The sequence below is a fragment of the Ranitomeya variabilis genome, chromosome 2 (assembly GCF_051348905.1).
Source record: "Ranitomeya variabilis isolate aRanVar5 chromosome 2, aRanVar5.hap1, whole genome shotgun sequence".
In the NCBI taxonomy this organism is placed as follows: Eukaryota; Metazoa; Chordata; class Amphibia; order Anura; family Dendrobatidae; genus Ranitomeya; species Ranitomeya variabilis.
This window is the reverse complement of record NC_135233.1, coordinates 966,442,909-966,462,873: the sequence shown is the minus strand read 5'-3', so window position 1 is coordinate 966,462,873 and position 19,965 is coordinate 966,442,909. Positions and strand designations below refer to the sequence as shown.

Below are 19,965 nucleotides of genomic sequence, written 5' to 3'. Positions count from 1 at the left end.
CCTCCTGACCTGCTGGACATGAGAGTCCCAGTCATCCGAAAAAAATCAAAATATCATCCAGATACACAATCATAAATTTATCCAAATAATCACGGAAAATGTCATGCATAAAGGACTGAAAGACTGAAGGGGCATTTGAAAGACCAAAAGGCATCACCAAATACTCAAAGTGGCCCTCGGGCGTATTAAATGTGGTCTTCCACTCATCCCCCTGCTTAATTCGCACCAAATTATACGCCCCACGGAGATCTATCTTAGAGAACCACTTGGCCCCCTTTATGCGAGCAAACAAATCAGTCAGCAGTGGCAACGGATATTGATATTTAACCGTGATTTTATTCAAAAGCCGATAATCAATACACGGCCTCAAAGAGCCATCTTTCTTAGCCACAAAGAAAAAAACGGCTCCTAAGGGAGATGACGAAGGACGAATATGTCCCTTTTCCAAGGACTCCTTTATATATTCTCGCATAGCAGCATGTTCAGGCACAGACAGATTAAATAAACGACCCTTAGGGTATTTACTACCCGGAATCAAATCTATGGCACAATCGCACTCCCGGTGCGGAGGTAATGAACCAAGCTTAGGTTCTTCAAAAACGTCACGATATTCAGTCAAGAATTCAGGAATCTCAGAGGGAATAGATGATGAAATGGAAACCACAGGTACGTCCCCATGCGTCCCCTTACATCCCCAGCTTAACACAGACATAGCTTTCCAGTCAAGGACTGGGTTATGAGATTGCAGCCATGGCAATCCAAGCACCAACACATCATGTAGGTTATACAGCACAAGAAAGCGAATAATCTCCTGATGATCCGGATTAATCCGCATAGTTACTTGTGTCCAGTATTGTGGTTTATTACTAGCCAATGGGGTGGAGTCAATCCCCTTCAGGGGTATAGGAGTTTCAAGAGGCTCCAAATCATACCCACAGTGTTTGGCAAAGGACCAATCCATAAGACTCAAAGCGGCGCCAGAGTCGACATAGGCATCCGCGGTAATAGATGATAAAGAACAAATCAGGGTCACAGATAGAATAAACTTAGACTGTAAAGTGCCAATTGAAACAGACTTATCAAGCTTCTTAGTACGCTTAGAGCATGCTGATATAACATGAGTTGAATCACCGCAATAGAAGCACAACCCATTTTTTCGTCTTAAATTCTGCCGTTCACTTCTGGACAGAATTCTATCACATTGCATATTCTCTGGCGTCTTCTCAGTAGACACCGCCAAATGGTGCACAGGTTTGCGCTCCCGCAGACGCCTATCGATCTGGATAGCCATTGTCATGGACTCATTCAGACCCGCAGGCACAGGGAACCCCACCATAACATCCTTAATGGCATCAGAGAGACCCTCTCTGAAATTCGCCGCCAGGGCGCACTCATTCCACTGAGTAAGCACAGCCCATTTACGGAATTTCTGGCAGTATATTTCAGCTTCGTCTTGCCCCTGAGATAGGGACATCAAGGCCTTTTCCGCCTGAAGCTCTAACTGAGGTTCCTCATAAAGCAACCCCAAGGCCAGAAAAAACGCATCCACATTGAGCAACGCAGGATCCCCTGGAGCCAATGCAAAAGCCCAATCCTGAGGGTCGCCCCGGAGCAAGGAAATCACAATCCAGACCTGCTGAGCAGGATCTCCAGCAGAGCGAGATTTCAGGGACAAAAACAACTTGCAATTATTTTTGAAATTTTGAAAGCAAGATCTATTCCCCGAGAAAAATTCAGGCAAAGGAATTCTAGGTTCAGATATAGGAACATGAACAACAAAATCTTGTAAATTTTGAACTTTCGTGGTGAGATTATTCAAACCTGCAGCTAAACTCTGAATATCCATTTTAAACAGGTGAACACAGAGCCATTCCAGGATTAGAAGGAGAGAGAGAGAGAGAAAGGCTGCAATATAGGCAGACTAGCAAGAGATTCAATTACAAGCACACTCAGAACTGAAGGGAAGGGAAAAAAAAAAAAAAAATCTTCAGCAGACTTCTCTTTTCTCTCCTTTCTCTGTCAATTAATTTAACCCTTTGGGGCCGGTCAAACTGCTATGGTTCTCAATGGCAAGAGAACATAGCCCAGCAAACATAAGTACTAGCTCTTGGAAGGATGGAAACTAAACTGACCATGAACTAAACCTGCCGCACAACTAACAGTAGCCGGGTAGCGTTGCCTACGTTTTTTATCCCTAGACGCCCAGCGCCGGCCGGAGGACTAACTAATCCTGGCAGAGGAAAATATAGTCCTGGCTCACCTCTAGAGAAATTTCCCCGATAGGCAGACAGAGGCCCCCACATATATTGGCGGTGATTTTAGATGAAATGACAAACGTAGTATGAAAATAGGTTTAGCAAAATTGAGGTCCGCTTACTAGATAGCAGGAAGACAGAAAGGGCACTTTCATGGTCAGCTGAAAACCCTATCAAAACGCCATCCTGAAATTACTTTAAGACTCTAGTATTAACTCATAACATCAGAGTGGCAATTTCAGATCACAAGAGCTTTCCAGACACAGAAACGAAACTACAGCTGTGAACTGGAACAAAATGCAAAAACAAACGAGGACTAAAGTCCAACTTAGCTGGGAGTTGTCTAGCAGCAGGAACATGCACAGAAAGGCTTCTGATTACAATGTTGACCGGCATGGAAGTGACAGAGGAGCAAGGTTAAATAGCGACTCCCACATCCTGATGGAAACAGGTGAACAGAGGGGATGATGCACACCAGTTCAATTCCACCAGTGGCCACCGGGGGAGCCCAAAATCCAATTTCACAACAGTGCTCCAGACATAGCAAAGCACTTAATGTCTCCTTTAAATAGCGTGAAAATCATGAATTTCTCTGAAATCACGCAATTGATAGAAGAAATAATCGTACCAATGGATATAAGGGTACTAATGCATTTATCTTTCACTCAACTACATGTCTATGTAAACAATTTAGTGGGGTTGATCTTGCTGACAGGTTACCTTGAACAATCATTTGTTTATGCTTTAGGTATTATGAGGTACAATTGAAACCATGCACTATATAAAAAGACACATATTCATGTTTTTCTCAGTATGGGACAGGAAATCAGAATCCTGTTTATGTAAATTAGGATTACCATAATTATTAATATTTGCCAAATGCCAGAATAATGATAGAGAATGTTTTAAGGCATTTTTTTACTTACCGCAAAGTCAAAAGTTTACGAACACGAAGATTACTATGCTTTTCTGGACTGCCCATATGATCATGTCATTTGGAATCTTCTGATAGGTTTTTTGGCTTCATCAGAGTCAATTAGAGACACATCTTTGGATGTATTTTAATCCACACCTGAAACACACTGCTTCCTTGTGTAGCATCATGGGAAAGTCTAAAGAAATCAGCCAAGATATTAATAAGAGAATTGTTGACTTGCACAAGTCTGGCTCATCCTTGGGTACTATTTAAAGATACCTGAGGGTGCCTCGTTCATCAGTATAAACAATTATACGCAAGTATGAACAAGATGGGAATATCCAGCCATCATACCGCTTTGGAAGGAGATGGGTTCTGTGACCCAGAGATGAACATGCTTTGGTCTGACATGTGCATATCAACCCAAGGAAAAAAGCAAACGACCTTGTGAAGATGTTGGTGGAAGCTGGTAAGACTGTGGCAATATCCACAGTGAAACAAGTACTGTATCAACATGGGCTGAAAGGCCACTCTGCGAGGAAGAAGCCATTACTCCAAAAGAATGCTACAAAAATATATGTTGTTCAAGTAATAATTGAATGTCAAGAAGATAGACGGAGGCCACTAGAGAGAACTCATATGTGTCGTTATAGGTATATCAATATCCACTGTAAGATGAACCATTGTCCGTGATTGCTAGCAGCTTGTCACCCATACCTATAAGAATTAAATATGTTTATGGCAATCTCCTGTGTATAAGCAGTGATATCACAGACTACATATTTCAAGTAACAACAAAATTTAGTGTATTACCATTTTCACAACTAGATAACATATTGCATGTTTTTGATTGACATTCACACCTCTTTCTTGTATTTTACTTTTATATGTCAGAAAATCCATCATGAATGTTGCAACAGGATAGTTTTCCTTTTGCTGATTTCTGCTCTCTGCAAGTCACTACAAAGTTTCTGTCATGCTTCATCTCTTTTTATCACTTTTCCTTGTTCTTTGTTTTACTTTATGCAGAAGACTTCTCATGTGCTGCAGATCTGCTCTGGAATCTTCTATGAACAGGCAAAATTAAACATTCCAAACTCACCACCTTAGGGAAGTCTACAGTATCTTCATCTGAGAAAGGCTCATTGCTGGAGCTAAAACATTGTAATAGTCAATTTTTCATCTTTCTTTCTTTCTTTGCCAATCGATTATCTATCAAATTTCTGCAATCCAATTAATACAGCACAGCATTGTAAGTGATAAGATATAAGCAAATATTGAACATGGGATATTTAAATTGAATTACTAATATATAGAATATACTTATAAATTGAGGATACTTTAAGCACATCTATCTATCTCATATCTATGTATCTATCTTTCTACAGTGGGGGAAATAAGTATTTGATCCCTTGCTGATTTTGTAAGTTTGCCCACTGACAAAGATATTAACAGTCTATAATTTTAAGAGTAGGTTAATTTTAACATTGAGAGATAGAATATGAAAAATAAAATCCAGAAAATCACATTTTATAAATTATATAAATTTGTTTGCATTTTGCAGTGAGAAATAAGTATTTGATCCCTCTGGCAAACATGACTTAACCCCTTTCAGCCAGCTGATGGAATAGTACGTCAGCTGGCAGTATCCCCCGCTTTGAGGTGTGCTCCAGCGGTGAGCCCACCTCAAAGCCGCAACATGTCAGTTGTTTTCAACAGCTGACATGTGCCTGCAATGGGCGCAAGCAGAATCGTGATCCACCTGCACCCATTAACTAGTTAAATGCCCCTGTCAAACTCTGACAGCGGCATTTAACAAGCGCTGCCGGCCACGTGGCGGAAGTACGGGCACCGCTGACCCCGTCACATGATCAGGGATCATCGGTGCATTGCCATCACAACCAGAGATCTCCTCGAGACCTTTATGGGTGTTGATGGCAGATTGCTATGAGTGCCACCCTTTGGTCGGCGCTCATAGCAAGCCTGTAATTCTGCTGCATATGAATGATCTGTGTATCACCTCTATGTAGCAGAGGCGATCGAGTAGTGGATATGCTTCTAACCTCCCAGGCTATTGAAGCATGCCAAAATTTAAAAAAATAGTTTCAAAATATAAAAAAATTAAAAAATATAAAAGTTCAAATCACCCCCCTTTCGCCCCAATCAAAATAAAACAATAAAATAAATAAAACCTACACATATTTGGTATTGCCGCCTTCAGAAATGCCCGATCTATCAATAAAAAGAGTATTAACGTGATCTCTAAATGGCGTAGTGAGAAAAAAATCAAAACGCCAAAATTACGTTTTTTTGGTCACCGCAACATTGCATTAAAATGCAATAACGGGTGAGCAAAAGAACTTATCTGCACAAAAGTGATATAAATAAAAATGTCAGCTCGGCACGCAAAAAATAAGCCCTCACCAGACCATGAAAAATGGAGACGCTACGAGTATCAGAAACTTGTAATGACCTGGAAAATAATAATGGCACATCAATTTTAGCATTTAGTGAAATTAGCAAAAAAGCCAAACAAAAAACATGTGTGGGATTGCCCTTTTTTTGCAATTTCCTCGCACTTGGAATGTTTTTCCCGTTTTCTGTTACACGAAATGGTAAAACCAATGGTACCATTCCAAAGTACAACTCATTCCACAAAAAATCAGCTCTAACATGGCCATATTGACGGAAAAATAAAAAAAATGATGGCTCTGGAAAATGAAAAAAAAAGTTCCAGGGGTTAAGGGGTTAATATTTGGTGTCAAAACATTTGCTGGCAAGCATAGCAGTCAGATGATTTTGTAGTTGATGATGAGGTTTGCGCACGTCAGGAGGAAATTTGGTCTACTCCTCTTTGCAGATCATCTCTAAATCAATAAGATTTTGAGGCTGTCCCTTGGCAACTTGGAGCTTCAACTCCCTCCATAGGTTTTCTATGGGATTAAGGTCTGGAGACTGGCTACACCAGTTCATGACCTTATTCTGCTTCTTTTTGAGTCACTCCTTTGTTGTCTTGGCTGTATATTTTGGGTCACTGTCTTGCTGGAAGACCCAGCCATTACCCATTTTTAATATCCTGGCGGAGAGAAGGAGGTTGTCACTCAGGATTTTACGGTACATGGTTCCATCCATTCTCCCATTGATGCAGTGAAGCAGTCCTGTGCCCTTAGCAGAGAAACACCCCCAAAACATAATGTTTCCACCTCCATGCTTGACAGTGGGGACAGTGTTCTTTGGGTCATAGGCAGCATTTCTCTTCCTCCAAACACGGTGAGTTGAGTTAATGCCAAAGACCTCAATTTTTGTCTCATTTGACCACAGCACCTTTTCCCAATCACTCACAGAATCATCCAAGTGTTCATTGGCAAACTTTAGAAGTGCCTGCACATGTGCCTTCTAGAGCAGGGGGACCTTGCGGGCACTGTAGGATTTTAAACTTTTACGGCGTAATGTGTTACCAATGGTTTTCTTGGTGACTGTGGTCCCAGCTACCCTGAAATCATTTGCAAGTTTCCCCCGTTTCACCCCACGAGGTGAGATTTTGCATGGTGCCCCAGATCGATGTCGAATGACAGTTTCTTCCATTTTCTCACTATTGCATCAAAAGTTGTCTCCTTCTCACCCAGCATCTTACTTATGGTTTTGTAGCCCATTCCAGCTTTCTGCAAGTCTATGATATTGTCCTAGACTTCTTTATAAAGCTCTTTGCTCTTGCCCATGTTTTAGAGGTTAGAGTCTGACTGATTAATTGAATTTATGGACAGGAGTCTATTATAAAGGTGACTATGTAAGACAGCTGTCTTTAATGCAGATAACGAGTTGATTAGGAGCGTCTAAAGGTACTGTCACATTAAGCGACGCTGCAGCGATATAGACAACGATGCCGATCACTAGGGTTGAGCGAAACGGGTCGTTCATTTTCATAAGTCGCCGACTTTTGGCAAAGTCGGCGTCTCATGAAACCCGATCCGATCCCAGTGTGGGTCGGCCACGTGGAACGCGAACTTGGCGCCAAAGTCACGTTTCGAATGACGCCTTCCCCGCCATTTTTTTGAGCCAATTAATTGTGGGCAGCGTGATGACATAGGTTCCGGCTCCTGCGGCATCATAGTGCTATGTTACGTTTTCGGACGTAGTAATTTCCGGAGTCAAAAAATAACATATGCCTTGCACGGAGGAGAGAGAGAGAGAGAGAGAGAGAGAGAGAGAGAGAGAGAGAGAGAATAAAAAAAATAATTTCATTGACATACATTGGGTTTCGTGTTCCGGGTCCGGAACCCGACTTTACAGTAGAATCGGCCGATTCCATACGATCCGACATCCGAGAAGGTCGGGTTTCACAAAACCCACCTCGATCCTAAAAAAGCTAAGGTCGCTCAACCCTACCGATCACTGCAGCATCACTGTTTCGTCGTTGTGTGGTCGCTGGAGAGCTGTCACACAGACAGCTCTCCAGCGACCAACGATGCCGAAGTCCCCAGGTAACCAGGGTAAACATTGGGTTACTAAGCGCAGGGCCGCGCTTAGTAACCCGATATTTACCCTGGTTACCATTGTAAATGTAAAAAAAAAAAAAAACACTACATACTTACATTCCGGTGTCTGTCGGGTCCCCCGGCGTCCGCTTCCCTGCACTGTGTAAGCGCCGGCCCTAAAGCAGAGCGGTGACGTCACCACTGTGCCCTGCTTTACAGCCAGCCAGCGCTGACACAGTGCAGGGAAGCGGACGCCGGGGGACGCGACAGACACCGGAATGTAAGTATGTAGTGTTTGGGTTTTTTTACATTTACAATGGTAACCAGGGTAAATATCGGGTTACTAAGCACGGCCCTGCGCTTAGTAACCCGATGTTTACCCTGGTTACCAGTGAAGACATCGCTGAATCTGCGTCACACACACCGACTCAGCGATGTCAGCGGGTGATCCAGCGATGAAATAAGGTGCTGGCCTTGTAGCTCCGACCAACGATGTCACAGCAGGATCCTGATCGCTGTTGCGTGTCAAACACAACGATATCGCTATCCAGGACGCTGCAACGTCACGGATCGCTATCGTTATCGTTGTTAAGTTGTTCAGTGTGAAGGTACCTTTACTGGTCTGTAGGAGCCGGAACTCTTAATGGTTGGTAGGGGATCAAATACTTATTTCTCACTACAAAATGCAAATAAATTTATATAATTTATACAATGTGATTTTATTTTTGATATTCTGTCTCTCAATGTTAAAATTAACCTACTCTTAAAATTATAGATTGTTCATGTATTTGTCAGTGGGCAAACTTACAAAATCAGCAAGGGATCAGACACTTATTTTCCTCACTGCATCTATCTATGTATCTATCTATTATCTATCTATTTATGTAATACATTAACATGAAAAAAGTAAGGCAGAACTCCAACAATTTCCAAATACAAAGTTGATTTATTTCAAATCAACATGGCATGGTGACGTTTCAGCTCACAATGATCGTTCCTCAAGCTTAAGAAAGGCTCATTGTGAGCAGTAACGTTGCCACAACATGTTGGTTTGAAATAAGCCCACTTTCTATTTGGAAATTTTTGGATTGCTGCCTCCCTTTTTGCATGTTATGGACTTCGGCAAGTATTGGATGAATTGCTGAGAAGGCTTGTGCACCCATTTTGTATTTTGTTGCGCTATTCCACTTTTGGCTTTTTATGTTATATATTATCTATCTATCTATTTATCTCATATCTATCTATCTATGGTATCTATCTATCTAATTATCTATCTATCTATCATATGAAGATTTTGTTTTACTAAATCTGTGTATATGTGCATGTAGTGTAGTGACAGCGGATTAATGCACCTACCTAACGCTAACTTCTCTGAGATCCAGCACCATTCTCCTCTTCTCTGTGACATCACCACTCTTCAGACTATACGGGTCACACTGAGCTCTGCATGTCTCACAAATCGCTTTCAAAATGTAAGCTATGGAGTGTCAGAATGAGGCCCCATAGACTTATATTGTAAAAGAGACTTCAGGCTCACACGTAGAGCATAGAGTGACCCGGCTAGTCTGAAGTGAAGTGACGTCACTGAGAAGAGGAGCAGAACGGCGCTGGATCCTGGAGAAGGTGGCGGTAGGTGACTATGTTAATAAACATCACTACAGTGCATGCACACACACACAGATTTTGTAAAAAAAAAAATCTTTGTGGGACGGATTTTTTAATTGTGTTTCTCTTCTACCTTTACTTTGCTGCTATTTTCTCTTTATTAAGCTTTTATTACAGTAGTACTTTTTTAGTTTTCCTTTACCTTTGTATTGCTCATTTCTTAGCCTACGAATCTTTTACTTAAAACGGTATGTCTTTCTTTAAATTGAGCACAAATATGATGAAACCAAACCTAATAATTGTTTTTTTCCATAAACATTTAAGCAAGCGCATTGCAAAGTTTTACTGAAACCCAGTTATCAATCAGAACCAAACTCCACTGCTCTGGGCCAAGTGAAACAAAGATATACTTGACCAATATCTTTGTTGTGCCTGGTACAACATATCCAAATGCAGTGATTGATCTGCTAAAATATGGACCCCTTTGATCCCCCCTCTCCATAAGTTACTATTGCTATGGCACAGCTAAACTCCAGGCTGATCTGCACCTGCCAGCAGCTGGTACTGAACTGGATAACAATATAAAATACATTTATAAAGATTGTAAGGAAGTTAGGAATGTTCATAAATACTTTATAAAATATAAATAACATATTAAAATATTCTCCTTTTTTTAATTTTTCATGAGAGAATTAAAGTTTAACTTGCATATTAATAAAAGCTGTAACATTATTTTCTCACATGCCTTTGTTTCCAGTTTTAACATTAATCTTCGGTGTCTGCAACCTAAATGTGCTCAGTATTTATGACACAGAAGTCTAATTAATATTTTCTATTTAAATTTATTGAAAGTTTTCAAGTAATTCATTGCAAATTCCCAATAATGTATGTGCTACTTAATGAAATTATTGCAGATCCTCTTTAAACATTCTAGGTATTATACAGATGCAGGTTATACATGTCATCCGCGCATACATAGATCGGTAAAATAAATGTGTCCTCTATGCAATTATTTTAATCTTGAATACAAAGCAAATTAAGATCACATTATGCTGCAAAGGCTCGAAACGCTGCTGCACATCAGCATGGCTGGCGTTCACTGAGGCAGAAATCAGCAACTTATTCACTCCTCTGCTCTACTATTCAGAAAAAGGTATTAAACTAGAGATCGATTTCTGTGACGCTCAAGATCTTGTTTAAGATGCTGCAAGTAATTTTACTGTATAGTCGTCATTTTAATTCAAATACTACAAAATTAACAAAAGCTACTGCATATAAAAAAGAAATAATAGTCAAATGTTAACTACTGTATATATATATATCATATATATATTTGTACTGCAATAATCATTACTATAGCGAAAATTTATAAAACGTGAAGATTATTACTTTGAAGATTACATATATATAAATAGAGAGACAGAGAGTCCATATTATATAATGCCCACTTTCTTATATTTCATAGTGAAAAATCATGACCTCCTTGTCCCTTTTTAGAACTGTCCATTAGATATTTTATCACTTATGAAAGTTATTTTTGTAAGTTAAGAATTATAGGGGATAGATAGATATGAGATAGATAGATAGATAGATAGATAGATAGATAGATAGATAGATAGATAACAGATAGATAGATAATAGATAGATAGATAGATAGATAGATAGATAGATAGATAGATAGATATGAGATAGATAGATAGATAGATAGATAGATAGATAACAGATAGATAGATAATAGATAGATAGATAGATAGATAGATAGATAGATAGATAGATAGATAGATATGATATAGATAGATAGATAGATAGATAGATATATAGATAGATATATAGATAACAGATAGATAGATAGATAGATAGATAATAGATAGATAGATAGATATGAGATAGATAGATAGATAGATAGATAGATAGATAGATAACAGATAGATAGAGAGATGGATAATAGATAGATAGATAGATAGATAGATAGATAGATAGATAGATAGATAGATAGATAGATAGATAGATAGAGGATAGATAATGGCTAAATAGATAGATAGATAGATAGATAAATAATGGATAAATAGATAGATAATGGATAGAAAGATAATAGATAATAGATAATAGATAGATGATAGATAGATAGATGATAGAAAAATAATCAATAGGTAGATAGATAGATAGATAGATAGATAGATAGATAGATAGATAGTTGATAGATTGATAATGGATAGATAGATAGGTAGATAAATAGATAGATAGATAGATAATGGATAAATAGATAGATAATGGCTAGAAAGATAATAGATAGATGATTGATAGATAGATAGATAGATAGATAGATAGATAGATAGATAGATAGATAGATAGATAAAATAGCAATATGCGTATATTACAGTTTAAGCAGTTAACATGTTCCCAACATGAAAAGCTTAATGTTTGCTCCCATTACAGACGGTGAGCTACGACGTATGATGTAACCATGCTGGAACACAATTTGCGCATTAGGCGTATTATACAGTAGAACGCAGATTATGTTTCTGCCTGTGGAATTTCTCGCTAATCCTAAAATCATATTAACAATCAGAGCTTTTGTATTTCATGCTATGAAGTTGCAAGTGATACAATAGATTATTTGACACTTTGATTGGAAAGGTGTTTGATGTTATAGATTGATATCGCCTCGCCTGTTTGCTTCGCTGAGCACCTCGTGGTTCGGCCCATCATAGCAGCTCATTTTCCCATGTTTGTGAAGTTCAGATAGAAATAAATAGGTAAAATGCAATATTCCAGTCTAAATGTCATTAAATGATATTGGACAATCTGTGAAATACAAGCGCAATGTGCTACGACAATGATGGGGTTTTATAATGTTGTGATGAACTTTACCCAAAATATTATAATATGAAAAATGTATTAATAGGTATTACAATAGAAATTACTACAATTTTTAATCACAATGCTATAATAAATAATTTTACAAAGGCAAATATTTTTTATAGATGTTTCTCTGAATTAATTAGAATGATAATCACAATGAAAATCTAGATTCTTTGAGTAATGATAATATTATTTCACTAGTTAAAAATGCTCAATCTTTCAATGGAAGAAACAGTTATTTTATAAATATAATCTGTATTTTTATTTCATATTATTTTCTCTAGATCTATTTTCTTACTACTAATATTCACTCATCCAAATGACAAGCGAGTTCTTATTTTACTATATTTTTCTCATATCATGCACACATATATCCCATGAAGAATACTACAATGATCATATAAACTACGTGCTGTTGCTCTCTGTCTGGCTTCGAATAGTCTTTAATTTTATCATTTCTACCAATTGGAAAACAAGGAAAAAAAATCAAACTGCAATTTACAGAGTAACCAAATTACCAAAACTAGTCGAGCAACTTTTAATGAGCAAAACCATTAACAATTTTCTGACTGCGGTCGGCGTTCACAAACCTTGGACACCTTGTTAGCACAGAATGAGGTGTTCAATCAAGAGACTGGGAATTGGAAGTACCAGGGCACAGGATTTTTTTTTTTTTTGAGTGGTGATTACAAAGGCATGAGTGTGAGTGCCAAAGTAACAGTCTCCTACACTGCAGGAAGCTGAGAAACCTTTAAGGCTGCATTTGTAAATCAGCCTTGATGATTACAGCAGTCACAAGCAAAGAGCAGGGGAAACAATGATGTTCACTAGTCTTTCACTACTTTAATTTGCTCTTCAGATGAACAAAGTGATATATGGAACTGCTGCTGTATTGTCCTAACATTGCACTGTATGGTTTAACCCTGTCACGACCATGGCTGAAGATTCAGAGATGGAAGAGCCAAACATTAACAAGTTAATATTGATTGAAATTTCTGCCCGATATTAATAGGGGGGATTAGATGACAAATATAATATCTGACTCTGCGGGTGCCGAGAGATGAAATGTTGCCTTCATCATATTTATTTAGATCACTGGTTCTTTAAAAAGGAAATAAAACACGTTATTATAAATGCTATTATGCTACTGTAGATAAAACAGGTTAAGAAAGATCACTTAGTTAGCAAAAATGTAATCAAAACCTTAAATACTCTCTCGCTCTTTCTGTATATATACATATATATGTATATATATATATATACATATATATGTATATATATATATATATATATATATATATATATATATATGTATATACACTTGTGGTAAGTGTGTGTGTGTGTGTGTTTATATACATATATATATATAGGCAGTATATTTTTTATATATAAATAATATATATATACAATATATACTATAATAATATAAATATATATATATGTATAATGTTTAAGAATGGGTGTAAATATCCTACGAGTACGTCCTGTGCAAAATAATGGAGAAAGTAGAACAACCGTATAATTGTTTAGCTGTAATATATATATATATATATATATATATATATATATATATATATATACATATATCTCAAAATGTAAATAAAACTAATATTTTGTAATATGTAAAATAAAATATATGTTGACGATAAATGTCTTTTTTATTTTTTCTGCTCACTATGGCATGGCCTTTTGTTTTATTTTTTGCAATTTTGTTTATGTCTAGGAAATTAGAGTAATCTCTTATCTTGAAGCTTCCTGTAATTAAAAAAATGCTATATATATATATATATATATATATATATATATATATATATATGTATATATATATGTGTGTGTGTGTGAGTGTCTGGATGCAACTTTCAATTATGTGTGCAAGTGAAACATCTAAGATTCCCATTATCTGGTCTTCAGCAGGATTTAGACACGACACAGTGGGCTAAAATTGATTCAAGTTTCTTTGTGAATGCACTTTGAAATGTAGTGAGCATTGATAAACTGTAATTATCAGTAAAACGCTTAACTAGTAACCATTGGTCAGGATTCATTAAAAAGTAGTGGTTAGGCGGATAATTGAAGGATGGAACAATTGACAATGAAATGCTGATTTAACTCTTGCATACAATAATGCCTTAGAATGCTATTTTGAGCGAGATAAAAACAAATCTGTTTTGATCCCTGAAATATTTTTCATGCTCCGCCTCGTAGACATGCACAACGACACAGAAGACGGTTCCTGATTACGACACCTAATTACACAAATGTTTAGTAAAAAAGAATTGTGCAAAAGTCTATGCGGATCTCTGCGTCTCTAAAATATGATTCCAATAGACACATCTTTACTTATTCTTTTCAATGCTGTTTAGAACTACATATCAGAGATTTAATTTGTACATGTTATATACATAGGGAAGAAAAAAAAGCCGGTTACATCCATGTGTTAGATTTGGCTGTTAGTAGTCTCTAACTGATGAGAAACATTAGTTCAAAGTGCAGTTGCATCATGACAAGCCCCATGTGTGTTTGTTTTACCTGTGAAACACATGCAAACACTTAGAATTCTGCAGATTTTATTAATTATTAAGCCTTGTGCATGTAGAGGGCGCTGTTGCTCATGAATTCTCCCGGCATTGCCTAACAGCAGCCTAATGCTGGATAGCCTGGTGTTTATATTTTTATTAGCTCTGACTAAACGATCGGTGCTATTCTTGGCACATAAATTCTAGGTTCTTATTCTTGCAGTTGGGTCTATTGAAATAAATCTCATATGGCCTTTGAATGTGGTTTTGTTAAATTAATTTTTCTAAAAACAAATGCTGGGCATTATATTCGAGTCAAGACGCTGGTGCCTTTTGCAGTCTTTCTCTACCTTGTAGGATGCTAACAAGCGCACTGATGGCAAAGGATTCTCCGAGGTTGTGTATATTTATTTCAGCTATTACAAGTCATGACCTTTACGTAAGAAAGAAGATACGGGCAGGAATGTTCAGCCGGGAGCGCCGCTTTAAATAAACATTTAAGGTAGAATAAAAGGACTCTGTGAGATCGAGCTCACTTGTTTTCTATCTAGCATGACATAGATGGGATTTAGAAAATGCCCATGGACCTCTAGCTTTATCATCATAAGGAATAAAGGCAAAATTAAAATTTGCCCTTTGTCTGGAGATGTTCTTTAATGCTTCACGCGGAGCTGGCTGTTTTTTGGAAAGATGCATGATGGCCTTGTACTGATGTAAATGAACAGTACCCAAATCCTGATATGGCTTTTAAAATTCTGGCTGGTGGAAGGGAACACGGTCTCATTGGACTGGATGAAAACCACCCCTCTGATCTCAATCATTTTTCACTTTTCCTTCCTACCTCGTGCTGGAAACATTTGGCAAATACTCTTATGAGTAAGGCACAACAGTGAACAGACCCACAAACAGACAGTGCCTAATACGTGAAATATTTTATGTAGACGGTTAAAAATTAATTATGTAGGCTGAATATATGAAGCTGTCAGGACTGGGTCGCTGGAGACTTAGATTTTTTTCAACCTGCAACAGTTGCCCAACCGGACGGCCCAGGAATTACTCAACATTAATGTTTAATGCCCTGCCAGGTATTTGTCTAAGAAAACATAAAATATTATACAGGGCGGTGCACAAATATTTCAACGTAAAGAATCCAACGAATTGGACGTTGCGAGTAAAATATGGGTGTACAGTTACATATGGAACAGTATGTATGAGTTAAGCATCAAAGATGGGGAAAGCAAAAGAGATCTTACCTGAATGTGAATAATCATCTCCAGATGAGATCACATATTATAAACAGCACAATGCGGGTCCCGTCAGAGAGCAATGTTACACTATTTGCTGAACACACAAATGTGTGTGATGTAGATAGGATAAATTCTACTGTTCTGTGCAGTAGGAAATTTGCCTCTTTAGTTGTGAGCAGCTTTTGAAGTGCTGCCTAAAAATCAGCCTAGGGCTTCAAAGAGAAGGGATTATAGCTTTTATCAAGCAATTAATATGGCTGTAACTCAGAATGTCAGCACCTGATGACTAAACAGGGTGGACATTACATTAAGGGGGGTCAAGAGCAGGCTTCACGTCGAGATGGTATTCATAAAAAAATAATGGCTAAGCACATGATATTTTGGGGGGTTTGATGCAAACTACGTGCAAATGTAAACTTAAAGAACAGGCATCTTCTTTATTAGCAGGAGAGCGAGCAGACTTTAACGTATTTTATCCACCTAGATTATTTTAATCTCCCACCAACTGTTAAGGAGAAAGGCGTGTCATTAAAAGAAAGCTATTCCTCGCCTCTTAACATGGTTCAGATGGCAGCATCTTAGACGCCCTTCCTTCTGATGGTTCAAGGGTTCAAAAATGGTCAGAATATTACACAGAGGCCATTCACTGGGAGATTACAACCATCTAAACAATATAAAATTATTGTCATGGGATGACAAATAAGAAATAATTATCTGTAAATGTGAAGTGAGGTAATGTTATATGTAAGGCCATTCAAGTCAATTATGTTTTCCTTTGCACCTATAAAGTAGTAGAAGAATGGACCATTTTTGCGTTTGGTGAGCAATATTTAGCGCCGTATTTTACAGTTTTCCAAAAGTAACTAAATAATTCATGTTTGTATTAGTTATATTTTCTAAAATAAGAAAATAGATGGTTTATATTGATTTAATCATGCTAAAGTCAAGAAAGACTACAAGGTCTACAGTTATTGTATATAAGCTCCATCCTTTGGCTCATGATTGCATACTTTGCTTACCACATTCATACTATAATGCATATGCACTAGGTCTATAGGGAACTTTCATATTATGTGAAAAAGGGAAATCCAGTCGAGAGCCCAGGCCAGCACTAATTTCTACCAATGCGTCAAATCTCCTATGGTGGGACTGTAGGGAAATTAAAGGGAATCTATCAGCACAATCTACTGTTAATATGATCATGTTGCTATGTGAAAGATACAGTCATCAAGACCTTTAGTCATTCAATTTGTTGCTTCCTGATGGGAAAAAAAATAGCTTTTTTAATTCATATGCAATTGAGGCTGAAGAGCTTTGGGCGTGATCTAAGAATTTTCCAAGCCTTTGCCTCCTCCATCCTCTAATTCTTTCCCAGTCCCACCTTCCTGTGTTTGACAGCTCACTGGCTGTGTAGTCAGGGAGGCAGATGCCTGGGAAGTGCTCTGATCATACCAAGAGCACTTTAGCCTCACTTACATATGAGTTAAAATGAGTTAGAGCGATTAATGTTTGGTCAAGGAGAAACAGATTGCATAGTTAAAAGGGTAGCATCTTTCACATAGCATGCTATGAAAACTTTAAACACAATTATAAAATATTCCCCTAGGGAAGTGACATCACAATGACAAGGACATGCTTTAAGTGTGGATTAAAGCCATTAGTTGCCAAGGTTGCTGTGCAGATGGTCGGATTTAAATGACTGGTGACACGAGGGTGCAGGCATGGTGTTGGGATGGATTCACCAGCCGCACAGTTTCCCCTGAGGAATTATGTTAAAAAGACGGGTTATTATATTTGATGTTGAGACAGAACTGAATATACCTTGTTTATATCCACTGGGTATACGATTCACTCTGCTGTGGTTCACCCTCTAGTGGATTTTCATTTCTGACAGTGCACTTTATGACCCTAGGGGAATGGGAATTTTTTATAATTGTGTGTAAAGCTGTATTAGTATTAGTTAAAGGTTACATTTTATTTTACCACTTGGTGTTAATCTATATTGAATCTTGTAAAGTGGTCTTGTTTAAGGGCACACTGAACTAAGAAGCACCAAATCCCCTCTAAACTGCTTGCGCCAACAGAACTTCACTCCAGTTATGGACTGGAGAATATTTCTGTTCTAATTTACGCTACATTTGTAGCAAAACTTATAATGGCTTCATTGAGCAGCCTTGGGCCCTGGCCCGTTTTGATGAGATACCTCCCCTTTTCAAAAAGTTAGCAAAACTGGTGAAAAAACATCAAAAGTTGCTATTTGTCTTTTACATTAAAATTAGTATTACTCCAGATTTCTGGCCCCTTTGTGTTATTATTAGTTTTTAGACAAATTTATAAAAGTAAAGCAACATTTTCAAAGAACTTCATATCAAGCCCATCATTGTTATTACGAGGTTGTCAAAAAAGGCTAGTTTATATTTATGACGTCTTTGAAAGGCTAGTTTATATTTATGACGTCTTTGAAAGGCTAGTTTATATTTATGACGTCTTTGACAGCTTTTTAATATGTTGAGCAAAATGTCGCCAAAATCAACTGAGCAGATGAGAAATGTAATAAGTAGATAATCCGTACTGGACAGAAGTCTTACATCTTAAGATGTTCCAAATTTCTAAAAAAAAAATATCAGAAATGATCAAAAGAACATTTACATAAGTTTTACAAAGAAATATTCACAATGCAGTCAGAAGCAGAACTGACTACAAAGATTCCTCTCATGATAAATGTCCCTGAAATGAATAAATCTACGGTACTTTGCAAAAGTTTTAGGCAGGGGTGGAAAAAATTCTGCAAAGTAAGAATGCTTTAAAAAATGGAAGTGTTAATAATATATCTTTATCAATTAACAAAATGCAAAGTGTGAACAAAAGAGAAATCTGAATCAAATCAATATGTGGTGTGGCCACTGGCCACCCTTTGCCTTCAAAATAGCATTGATTATTTTAAAGAGACTCTGTTAGCAGGTTTTCCCTCTCCAATCTGACAGCAGCATGAGCTTGGGGCAGAAATTTTGATTCCAGCAATTTATCACTAGATAAATTCCGGGTGCAGTAGTTGTGATAGAGTCACAGTTTTCTCTGTTTCAGATATAGGAGAGATAGGAGAGCTCAGTTGTCGCGTTGTATATAACCTAGCCCACACCACAGCTTTCTGTGTACTTTGTATAGTGACAGAGAGCTGCTAATCAGTGTTGGGGCGGAGTTAGACTACCTTGAAGGTGCCAGGGTTCTCCTGTAATGATAATCTCCTGCTAATACAACATTAATTGTATTGAAACAGCAACACACAGCCTAGTAAGTGACACATTACTGGAATCAAGGACACTGCTCCTACATTATGGCGCTCTCAGATTACATAGAAAAACCTAGCAACATATTCCCTTTAAGTGCATATGAATATTGTTTTGATGGAACTCAGCAGGGAGATTGCTGCAAACATCTTAGAGAGCCAACCACAGATCTTCTGTGGATGTAAGATTGAGCAAATATTTCTATCTCCTTATTTAATTACAAACAGATTCAATGGTAATGAAATCAAGGCTCTGTGGGGCGATGTAATCTCTTACAGGGCTCCTTATTCTTCTTTATGCTGATGATATTGGCTGCATGTTTCGGTGGTTGTTCTGCTGAGAAATAAATTTGAAGCCAATCATAAGCTTTCTTGGTGTAATTTTATGATGGACAAGTATCTGTCTGTATTTATCAGCATAGAATACAGCAACAATGTTGACCAAATCCTCAACTATATTTTCTAAATTGCAGCTCAACACTTGCAAGGAACATCCACCATTCTTCACTGTTGCTTATAGATACTCATTATTGTACTGATTTCAAACTGCCTTAAATTATAGTCAATATTTCAAATTTCATAAGTCCAGTTCACCTGATGGCATTTTCCTGCACTACAACTATTATGTTTTGCATAGCTGAGGTGCTTGGCCTTGTTTAAATGTTGAAGGTATGGCTTTTTGGCCTCTCTTCTTCCATGAAGAACATCTGGCCACGTTTCAAACAGTAGACATTGGTTGCTGCCAGTTCTGAGGTCATGGCTATACTCGATATCTACCAGTTTTGAACTTAAGTAATCATGAT

At 37.6% G+C, this 19,965-nt stretch overlaps 1 long non-coding RNA gene across 1 annotated transcript in view; it reads right to left on the bottom strand.

The window, feature by feature from the left end:
• Positions 1 to 16,073, bottom strand: part of LOC143810074 (uncharacterized) — a 31,080-nt gene extending 15,007 nt beyond the window's left edge. The window contains exons 1-2 of the long non-coding RNA XR_013222645.1: positions 15,883 to 16,073; positions 3,182 to 3,888 (exon numbers count right to left, since the gene is read on the bottom strand). This is a non-coding gene — a long non-coding RNA (uncharacterized LOC143810074). The remainder of the gene's footprint in view (positions 1 to 3,181; positions 3,889 to 15,882) is intronic.
• Between the last annotated feature and the right edge of the window lie 3,892 nt (positions 16,074 to 19,965).